Below are 12633 nucleotides of genomic sequence, written 5' to 3' on the forward strand. Positions count from 1 at the left end.
AATAAATGAGTAATTATTCTAATAATCATATGCAGAATACCTTGCCAATCATTTTAATTTTTTACTAAGGATAATTGACGATGTGAAGAAGTATATTAAAAGAAATCACTACTTAGTTTTATTAGGTTGTATAAATTTAATTTTCCGAGATAGGCGTATTTCATACATCCATTTTTGAATTTTCATTTGATTTTTTCATTAAGCTGCTACTACAAGTAAACTAAAATCATTTTTGTACTACTATTCTGAAGTTTCAAAGCAAAAGTATAAGGAACCCTTAGTAATAAGAAAATATTTTAAGTACAATTCCTATAGAGTGATCCACGAGAAAAAAAAATATGCCAAATATTAGCTGCCATCTTCATCCCAAAATCTAAAAGATGATTGCTAGGGCTGATGAAATAGCCCCAACTTTCAAGTATGACGACTCATGGAGTCTCTTTATTGAAATTGTAAAAAAATAATTTTAGCTATTTCAATAAGCCTACAAAAAAAAAAAATCCTCGAATTATAGGATGAACTAAATTTGGGTATCAAATTGCAAACTTTATATGGTACTTGCGCCTTATAGCGGTTTTGAGATTTACTTGGCGATTATGAGATTACGCCAAGTACCATTATACATAATCCAGCCATCTTAGCTGTAAAATTTGTTAGCCGCTTCAAGTGTCCTTTATGTTTGTAAAGAGCAGTTTTCATTTCAGGGTAGAATCCACTGTTTGTTTGGATAAAATATAATTTATTTGTGGATTGAATTATCAGAATCCAAAACGCTTTGCGAACTTGCTCCTTGAATTTGAATAAAGTGTCATCATTTGAGAATTGCCCGAAATTTGTTCCAATGTATCTTAAAATTGGGATACGTATCAAACAGATTTAATCAAATTCGAATTTTTCAAAATTATAAGAAAATTAAAGGAAATATTAAAAATATTAATAAATTGAGTTTCATTAGAACATTTGAAAACGGGTAAAGTAAATAATAATAATAAAAAAACCCCGCGCAATCTAATTTTTTAAATGTACAAATACAGAGGAAAATAAAATGCGACTTGTCTTTCTATTCCGGAAGAAGTGTGTCATTTCAATGCTTCAAATTTCAAAGCGAAATAGTTTACATTTTGGAGAAATAAATAAAGAAAGTAGTTCCACAAAAAGGAATCTATTTTCTTAATTTTTGTAAGTTGATCAATAACTTTAAATGCTCTTCATGTCAAGCAACTGTTAAATAAAATTAACTCATACTGTCTGAGGATAACAGAACTGTTACACCTTTTCTTTTTATTCACATGATGGATTGCACTCATCTGGTGACAAGTTCTTTTGTCTGCTTTTTTGAAATAAAAAACGACGAGGTGGTTTATTTTATTACTTTTTCTTTTTTATTTCTCAAAAGTTCTGACAAAATTCCAAATTTATGGTTATATAAGCAATGTAGCAAAGGCTGTTTGTAATTAATAATATCCAGAGAAATATAAAAAATTATTAATTAAACATAGATAAAATCTAGTTAAGAACTTGAAACTCAAACTAAACTTCACTAATAGTAAAGGAGAATGTATATGTGCGTCTATTAACTCTCCATGGGCCGCGGTGGCCTGGTGGTAATTTCTCGGCTTCGGAACCGGAGGATTTCAGGTTCGAGACACGATTCCACTGAAGAACCGTCGTGTAAGTGGGTCAGTTGCACGTTAAATCCGTCCTGACCAAACGTCCTCACGCTGGTGTGGTGTGAAGAGGGGGTGCCAGCTCAGGTGTCATCCTCGTCATCTGACCGCGGTTCAAAATTACGAGGTCCGTCCCAAAATAGCCCAAGTGTTGCTTCAAACGGGCCGTTAATATAACTAAACCAAACCAAAACTCTCCATAGATCAGATTTTTTACCTAGAGATATCATATTGGCACAAATATACTTTGGATAGTGAGAATGTACACTACAGAGCAATTTAATTGAAATCCCTTTATAATTTTAATTTATCAAAAATTAAGGAGAAACTTCGGTTTTTTCATGATAAATTTTGAAAATAGGACTGAAAAATAAAGGACATGATTTTGACACAATTTTGAAAATCGAAAATTTTCTTTTTAGTGGTATCAGACTAATTATCTTGCAATTTTTTTTCTTTTGCAAAATTTTAAAAATATGCTTTTCATTAGTTCAATAATTTTATTCATATTCAAAGAGTTTTCAATGTTTCGTTAAATAGTGCATTATTTTCTTCCGCCTTTGAAAGCAAAAGAAGAAGGACTCTGTTAATCATTTGAGAAGTTTGCATAAGGAATCAAAAGGCGACAAATTACATGCAGTTAGAAAATTGTTTATACAATGACATATGACTATTACATTTTATTATGATATACATGGGATTTTACTTCATTTGAATGATTCAAATGTATAATAGGCAAAATACTCGTAAGGTCATTAAAATAACATGGATTTATGCTCAAGTAGAGCATGCTTAAAATAATTTGTTGATAGAATCGTGAAGATATAAGTATATAAAAGATTTTACTGAAATTTAACAAACAATGTTACTGACGAACTAGCAAGTAATCAAAAGTAGCTTGTTATCAATGAAGACGCACGCATTGAAATCTTCTATTTATGAAATCAAAAATAATTGTCTAAATACAAATTGTTCAGAAATACTTTCGTATTAATCTGTTCCTTTTCGGCCACTACCGGAATATCCGCTAATGCCTTTATTGGTGATAACAGGGCTGTTGGATTTAAATGTTAACTACATTTTCTAAGTTATAATTAAAACGCCCTTTGATTGCATATGAGAGTAATTAAAAAATAAATTTGTATGAAAAAGATCAAAGGAAAAATAATTGCAAAATTTTGTTTAATTACTTTTTGCATACTTTCATGAAATCTTCCACCTAATATGTATTAATGTGGAAGCTTGAGACTTAAATGCCAGCTTACACGTTGCCTTTGCTATTTGATCAAGTTTAGTTTAGTTATATTAACGTCCAGTTGTAAAGCAACACTAGGGCTATTTTAGGATGGACTTCGTAATTTGGAACCGCGGTCAGATGACGAGGACGACACCTGAGCTGGCACCCACCTCTCCACGCCACACCACACCACACCAGCGGAGGACACTATTTGATCAAGGACTAAAATTACGAGGTCTGTCCCCTTTTACCCTCAAAATATAAAATATATTGAACTAAGCTAAACTTACATAATATTTTAAATGTTGAAATTTTATTTATGGTACCTTTTCACTTAGACAATGATATTATCAAAGCCAAATCCACAAAGTCAAAAGCAGCAGTAAAAAAGCTTATAAAAAAACTGATAATAATTTTTTACTGTATTGTTTAACTAGATAGGCATAATAATTTGCGAATTTGGCATTGTTGGCATCATTTGTGAGGTGAAGGGGTACACTAAACTAGATTTCAGCTTTTTATATATAAATCAATCAATCAATAAGTTAAATATTGAAGAATGTTATACACATTTTAATTACCTTAACAAACAAAATTTTCCACTAACATCGCTTTATTGAGATTTCATGTCATACTTTTTTCAGAAAGCGCTTGTAACTAAAAAGGTTTACCTAAGATTTATTAGCTTTTAATTTTTTTTTAATTCTTAAAAATCTATTAGCATTTGAAGGTTTTTCCCAAGAGTGAATTTTCTTGCGTATTGAGGATTCGCCAGGAAACGTTTCTCTGAAATTCTTTCACACATTTTTAGATTATCATACTTTTTTTTTGTATTTTTAAGTTTTTTTGCTAAGAAGGGAAAAGATGTATTATCTGTTTTTAGCGTTAAAATAAAAGGTTATTAATCTGAGTTAATTCAGTTCTATAATTAATTTGATCAATTATAGAACTGAATATATTTACTGAATATTAATTATATACTAAATTAATCAAATTGCAAAATTATAGCTATTCAAAAAACATAATCATTAAAACACATTAAGCTTAAATAAGGGAAGAGAATTTAAGTAATGTTAAAATTCGGGAAAATACAAGTTGGCTTTAAAGACTTTCCTTGATACAAACAATTATTAAAAAGGAATCATTGAATATAATAATGTAGAAATTTTATTATGAAAATATTCTTAATTTTTTTCAGTCCAATATGTAATGCAACTAATGCTGAAATATTAATTTTACATTTGATTGTTATCAAAATGGCATCAACGAAGGAAAAAGTACAATGTGTTCTTTGGTTCCATTAATTAAAATCTTTACTGTTCAATATCAATTTTGGGGTTGAAAAGTGTTTGAAACACCATTTAAAGATATTGATATACTCAAAATTAATATCACAGATTCTTTGGCAAGTGTGAAGCTGAAATGTTGGGCATGAATCGGAATACATGGCAAGAATCGGAATATCACCGCTTTGGCCTTCTTCAAGTACCAAGGATGCTGAAATTAAAATTTACTGATGTAAGTGGTTTTATTAAAGCCTGAATAAACATTTTTACAAAATATCAAAGCAAACATAGTACAAATTATAATAGATTTTTTTTATAAGTTGGATTTAAGCTAGTACAGTTTAATCAGGAAAAGACTTTGTAATCTCTCTGTATTTTTCATTTTTTTCTTTTTGATCAAAATATTTGCAATTGTACTTAAATACGTGTTAGAGAAAGATATATCTGATAAAAATTTCAGTCAATATTTACATTATGCTTTAAAAAATTCAACTTTGTCTAAAAGATAGCGTCATCAAAAATGTTTTTTTTTTTTTTTGCTTTATCGAAATAAAATCCTGCAGAAATGCTGTGAAAAAATAGAAAAATTGCCTATTTATTTTCTAAATATAAATTATTATTTCTTTTAAAAAAGAAATTGTGATAAATTTTAATTTTGAAATTGAAAATCAAAAATAGAACATGAATTAAAAAAAATACTTAAAGCTGACAGATTGAATTAATAACCATCTGTTTATATTCTTTCAACAATACCATCAGAATTTAAGTTGGGAAATAAGAGTGATAGCATTACCATCAAGCAACAAATAAATGCTTAGAATTAAATGATAATAATGAAGATGACAGTTCTTTTATTTTTCTTAGTTTTTGAACGTTTTCCGCATAACTATCATAAATATTATATTTCTTATAATATATGAAAGATAATATCACTGTAACGTTTAATTGTTAATATTAATTTATTTTTAGATTTTGATGATTGAAGTGACATATCGATGTTATGCTTTAGAGTAATAAATTCTAAAATTAATTTCAGAGCTTATTTTTGTAAATGAGAACATAAGGAAAAACGATACTATTTCATGAATTGGGTACCAATCACAGTGAAAAGTAAACGTTTTCGGTATTTTGTATTGCGACAACAAAGAAATCAAATGTTAACATTAAGAATCAGAAAGTCTGGGAACCTTGAAACGGATTAAAATAAAATGAATTTTATCAATAAGACCGCACTTTAATATTGGTTATTTTACATTTTAATTTGATTTCTGCTTGATGAAATAGGTTCAATCATTATAACTACAGTTCAACTGATTCGAAAGCGATTTTTTTATAAGAAAGCACATTTTAAAGAATAATAAACAGAGCCACAAATTTGAGGGATAATTAACAATATTGGCTAACATTGACGACAAAAATGACTCCTCTATGTTTAGAAGCATAAAATTATGAAAATGAACTCTAAACAATAATTTAAAATAATATATAAATTTTAGTGCACCTAAAATATTCAGAAATATTTTTCAAAAGTGAAAGATAACTGAAAAAGAATCTGACATTAGCTAGAAAGAGTCTGCAATTATACAATAAATGTATTCCATTTTATTGGTACTAAAATTGTGCTTTTTGAAAAAATAATAATAAAAAAATAAATAAAATTTGTTGTATATTTGTGGTTTCTTTTGTTGGATCAGGAACGCTGAGAGCTCTTGATTTTTCTTTATTGAAAACTTTACTTAAGACGCATAAACGATTTATTTCCCCATTGAAATACATACGAGCCGTGTGCGCAATTAATATGTGATTCAAGTAAGCGGAAGTGAATCGTAATTTTCCGGAGGTAGGTGGGATCCCACGCATTCCGAAGACTAATGAAAGGTGGATATGAACGATCTGTCAACGAGGTTAATGCCACTGATGTCATTTCGCGCGTGCGTCAACAGGTCGGTGGAGGTTAGCAAACGATTTTTCGAATCAGAAGAATCTTTCTCTATATCAGGAAACCTTTCGAATATTTTTATTTACTACCCGTTTGGAAAGTATCTTTGCCTTTTGCCTATCGTCTTTTGACATTTAACTCTGCCTACAGGATGTGAAATAAAGCTGTCTTCAGTTTACCGTTAAAGAAGACAAGTTTGAAATGTTGTATTTCAGATAGACATATGCTATTTGATGTCTATTATAAAGATTAATAGTTCTGTTTTGCGTAGGTGTTTGGAAGAAAATAGATTCGATTCATTGTCCTTTTCAGGAAATGATTTTCGCATTGAAAAAGATTAAATTCTAGTATATTATAACAAAATCATTTATTATCGGTCTATTATGTTCTAAATCACTTCCGCCGTTGGCAGCGAGCTATTAAAATATATCTACTAAAATATACCTCTGCTTTTTACTAGGCACTTGCCTATTATTTGGAGATACGTAACATAACTTCAGAATTTTTCAGATGATTCATTTCGTTAAACCAAGAAAAGTTTGTCGCTTCATTCTCAATATCATATGAAATTAAAATTATGTATCAAATTAAAATTATCAGAAATTGTAAACTGGGACAAATATAATTTCATAGATTAAAATGTATAACTTTTTACTTGCCTACCAATCTTCGTTAAAAAACAATTAGTTTCATTTCAATTATTACATTAGAAACTCTAAAGTACCTCTAATTAGATAATTGAGCATTTTTGCTTCATGATCGAATTTTATTTGAGACATACTTTACAAAAACATTTTGTTCTTCCTTCTATCTCTATAGGAAAAAAAAAAAATAAAATAAAAAATAAACCCTCTAGGGGAGTGGTAATAGCTGAAATTTCACATTCATTATCTTGTGGTGAAAAGCTTATAAGCCAAATAACAGCTACAAAAACACTGGCCGTTACTTTTGTCTTGTGGTCTTGTTACTCGGCTGCGAAGCACAAGGTCCTAGGTTCTATCCTCCCTCATAACAATCCGCCACAATCTCATTTATCCAACATTGGTTTTGAACGATTAAAACAAACTCATCTAAAGCTGCATTTCTGTTTCGCTATTATAAGGTGTCAAGGTCCAAAATTATTATGCTATAAGTATTTATGACGGCTCCAAATCGATTAGATCTCTGAGAGGAATGTTGGATGATAATCTAGCCAAAATTTTGTTCTTTAATAGTGAGTGCGGAGTGACGTTGAAATATTGAGACTGAAAACAATAACAGGATACACAATGACAGGCAACGATATTGTATCATGTAATAATTGAAAAGTATCGATTTATGGAAACGCAACTTACTGTCACCTATATCTTTAAAAGAAATACATCTTTTTTGTCTTTTCAGATTGTCTTAATACTGTTAATGCCTTTTTCAAAATGATTTGATAGTTTATTTATTGGCTAGATATTTCCACTTTTTATATTGAGATACAAAAGGTGTTCAAATGAAAAGGTACGAAACGACACTGTGGGTATAAATGAAGACTTCATTCAAAGTATACACCATAGGCCTGAGCACAACGACCCCATTGATTAACGAGCTGAAGGATTTCTTGTTTCCAGAATTCCTGTAGCCGTGACGGGACACAGTCCTTCACAGCGTCCTTGAATTCGCCATCCGAGTTGAAGCGCTTCCCTTTCAAATGTTTTTTCAGTGGACTAAGCACATGAAAATCGCAGGACGACATGTCCTGGCTGTAGGGCGAATGGTCGAGCTGCTCCCACTTGAACTTGGCCAGTTCCGCGTGTGTGACCCTGGAGACGTGCGGACGCGCGTTATCATGGAGCAGAACCATCTCTCCATGAATAGCTCCGGTCTTTTGTTTTTGGACAGAATATTTCATAATACAGATCGGAGTTAATGGTTCTTCTGTGCTCTAGGAATTCAACAAGCCACATCAATTGGACGGCACTATTTATAAGAGCCTCTACTCCCTCCTGCGCATGCGGGCGCCCGGGTATGCTCAGATCTAAGTGGGAGACACCATTCGCATCCTTAGATGCCCCGCTACGTTCTCGCATAGCGGCATAGGCAAATATGTTAAATGTTACGTTGTTATGACTTTTCGTATCTTTCATTCCCCCCCCCCCGTATGATACATCGTGAAATTTATTGCTAAATAGAGGGGCATATTATGTAAAAAGTACTCCTACATTGTATCTTATCTGTCGATACTTCGACTAACCAACATCAGTATTTATGGTTAAAGTTCGATAATGATTTATTATTAATTTTACTTATCATGACATCTCAGAAATGTAGGGAAAATTATCAAAAGAAATGGATGAGAAGAGATAGGGGGCGCGCAGAAAATGAATATTAACTTCAGCTTTCTGTCTAAATTTCAAATTTATTTGAAACTTGAAAGGCATCAAGTATTGGTTTTTATATTAAAATTGTGCTGTGTGCATAAAAATCGAATATTATATATATCATGGGCAAGTGCAACCTTGATGTAAAATTATTTATATTATTGTGTTTATCCTTTTTCTATACTACTTATTCTAATAGAAATAAATTTCCACTTAGTGCATCCAAAAATGGCTTACCCATGAAATTCTATAAAATCGTCCATCATATTCACCCTCTTGTGGACACGCCCTTACCCTTGTCTTTATAGTATTAGAGGAAAATTTTAGTCTTTGTTGAAATAACGGGAAAGAGACAAAGGAAATCTTCAGCTGAAAAATCCAAACTGAAATCGGCTTCTACGAAAGGAAGAAAATAAATAATCCTATTCCTTAAAAAAAAAAAAGGACCGTTGGCAGGGTAAGGTGGCCAGGGGTGAGTTATTTCAAGGACGAATTTTACTTCACACTTACGAAGTTGTCGATAAAGGAAAGTAAAAGAAGACTCCCAGACTGCGGATTTAAAACGACACGACGGAGAGCAAGGTCGACTTAACGGGAAGCATTTGGCGAACAAGGACGCATTTTACACGTTCAGCGCTAACTATATTTTATACGACTGAGAGTGACCTCCTTTATTTTAGAATTAATAGCTAGGGAAACTAGTATCTGTTTTTGAGACTGTATAGAAAAAAGTATCGATGTTTTGTGTTGAAAAATTTCAGGGCGTGAAACACCCTGAAACCACCAAAATATAAATTCATTCTTCAACCAGCAAAAAAATGTTAAAAAAAAAAAAAAAAAAACCGAAAGTTTTTTTCCTTGTCTGAGGAGCGAGAAATAATTGTTCTTTGTCGGCATCTTGTCCAAATTTGGGTCCCTCCCCCTTAAAAATTGTAATAACTTTTCCATATTCTTTTTTAAAAAATGGTAAAAATGAAAAGCGTTAAAACATATATGCGCGGATTCACATATAAAGTATCACATCCCAAACAAAAGAATCGCAACTTTTCTAAAGACGTAGTAGTTTTTATTGGATGAAAGTGATGTTATTTTCTGAACAACCGGATGAATATAATTTGCAACAGAAAATGGCGGACAGTTGTGGTATCTTATTGACATGTAAACGAGTACTGAGAATATACATGGAGAAAATATAAGAATTACCAATAGCAGAAAATCAGTATCGACTCTGGCGTCAAAAGATATAAAAACCAGTTTTTGAAAAATAAAAAAGAACAATGATAAAAATGGAGGTTAGAAAGCAGTTGACGGCAATAGAGACACTAAAATCAGAAATCGTTGTCAGTTAAGAAGATGAGACTGGAAAAATATAATTCATGCCATTGGACTCAGTGAGCAAAACAAAGATAAAGGCAAATATGTACTCTAAATTAGATCGCTAGTCAGCAATTGATCTACAGCCAATATTATTTGTAAAAATGTTTCCATAAATTTATCAAATATTATAGTTTTGCTCTAATTTTGCCTTTTTTTATTTTTAAAACTTTATTGAAGGAGAAGTTGGGAACATTTTATGGGCATCAATTCTTTTCTCGTCAAATGCTGACAAAAGTTTGTCCCGCAGAATTTAATAAATGTATTGGTTAGAGTTTGTATGGAAGAAAAAAGGGCATAGATAACAAGAAGCTAATCTTAAAAGGCTTTATGGAGTCAGAATACTAACATTTATTCGTTTTTTTAGTATGCCAAATGTAATATAAGGGCGGAAATATAATAGCTCTGATCACTTTTTCTTGGCAGAATTTCTAATAACTAGTAAAAGTGAAGAATTCATGTGATATCCCAAAGATTGTTCAGTCTTGTAATCACCATTTCTCTCTCTCTTCCCTACTACAAATAAAGATAAATGTGTTTGTTTGTATTGTCGCTCTACAGTAAAGACCATAGATCTACAGCTGTTAAATTTAGCACTTAAATATTTGGAAGGCAAAAATGTGTACCTCGGAAAATTTTTTGAAATTTTTATTAGTAATTTAATTAATTAAAAATTAAGCGATGTTTTGGCTTTAACCCGCAATAATTCTCTGAAATATTATTGCATAAAATTAAATTTTACATTGTTTCATAGTTTACATGAAATGTGCAAAGTTTTCTAAAATTTGACAATTTTTTATAATATTGCTGAATTTGCAACAAAAGATTGCATTGTTGTTTTTAAATTCAAACCGTTTTCATTGTTTCATCAAATATTTAATAGTGTGATCTTATAGCGCAATAGTGAATAGTAAAAAAGCTTAATATCTTTGTAGTTTACAAGACAAATAAACATGTGAAATTACATTACTGTGAGAGTCAGAGGATAGATGAACTGGAGATTTGTATTTTTAGTAGCTCTATCATGTTATGGGATAGTTTCGATAAATCTATACACATGATTCGATAAATTTTAGAACGTTCCATGTACGCAATGAATAAAACATAATGCAAATCTATTAAAATAACACGGTTTTAATAACTATTCAATTTGAGTTTTAAAAATAGTTTATTGATGGAATCATGATCATGTAATGATGCCCGTGCGATTTAACTAAAATTATGATAATATCCCCGGAGAATCAACTGATCGCCAAAGGCGGCTAATTTAACAATTATGGTGTAGGAACAATAGCTGAGGTGTCACAGTCAGTGTCATGGTTTTTAATGATAAAGTTTTTAAAAAATATTCATAATGATACTTCATTTAACACAGAAGATGCTGTGCTAATAATGAATGGTAAAATAGATGCCTTTAGGCATTTTTCTCTTCTGCAGTGTTATTTTTAAGAATTAGAGCAATAATGGGAAATCCAGATATAAGAAAGAACTCATATTAGTTAAATTTGCACGATTACCCCGAAAAACATAGTTATTTGAACTGAAAGTATTTAAAATAATAATTTTCAATGATATTCTGAAAAATATAACAAAAAAAAAGAACAAGTTAAATAATAAAAATGAGAAAAATGCTTTCATATCATATAGTTATCTAATTTATTCTCTTTTAATGCCTATGACTATAATAACACCAGCACGATGAGTTTTCAGAGTGGTATAGAATTATGTATTCTGGAAACTTTAAAACGATATTTAGATATCACCAAAATAAAAACTTGATAACTAGTTAGAAATGAATTTCTGCAGTAGGTAAATATTTCAGACTTGCTAATTTTTGGCAGAGAGTTATAACAACCTTTAAAACTGATTTTGTTGTATAAAAGAAAAGAATCTCCAGAATGAATAGGAATATTATTAAATGAATTAAAAAAATGAGAAAATTGTCAATTTGCTTTCATTTATAATAAGCGTTCTACAGAACGCTGAATAAAAATGATTAAATATGTCACAAAGCACACTCTCCGAGTGAAAATGTCCTCACTCCCAGGCTGCCATCTAGTGTAGATAAAAAGAACTAATTTTAATTCACTTATTAGTTTTCTAAAGTGAAATGATTCTTTCTTTCTTTCTTTCTTTTTTTTTTTGTTTACTTTCGTAAAATGAGGAGATGGAAATTAAATTTTCTAAATAATCAGCTTGCAGGTGATGTAATTTTGTTTATTTTATCTGCAAATATTCATTTCGTAGTGACTTATTTTCGTCCCATTATGATGCTTAACAGATTAAAAAATTTGAACAATAAATTTTGAAGGAAATTAAAGTTTCCCTATATATTCTATTTCCCTATAAACTATTTTCTATTTCCACAATTCTGCCTTATTTTAAAGTTTTTTTTCCTTCAACTGAGCAAAATTTGAATTACTTACAGATAATTTAATTTTTTAAACTGTGATGGTTATCTTCTATTTTGCTGGTACAATGGGATTTTATTAATTTTAAATAAAAATTTTTTAAAAGCTAAAAAATTTCGTGGAATTATGTTTTGTAAAGGTAAGTCTACGAAAAGCAGCAGCAATTTTTACTGGTTTATTTAAAAATTTTTATTCTAATTCTTTGTGAACTGAAGATTCAATGAGATGCTTTAAGTGTAAAAGTCTGTGCTCGTGGCGCCATCTACTAATAAATTTTAGAAAAAAATTTAAAAATATTTATTAAATTCTTATAATATATGTATAATAATAATGAATCATAAATTAAAGACTAAAAAGTGAGAAAAAAATCT

The sequence above is a fragment of the Argiope bruennichi genome, chromosome 1 (assembly GCF_947563725.1).
Source record: "Argiope bruennichi chromosome 1, qqArgBrue1.1, whole genome shotgun sequence".
Taxonomy (NCBI): domain Eukaryota; kingdom Metazoa; phylum Arthropoda; class Arachnida; order Araneae; family Araneidae; genus Argiope; species Argiope bruennichi.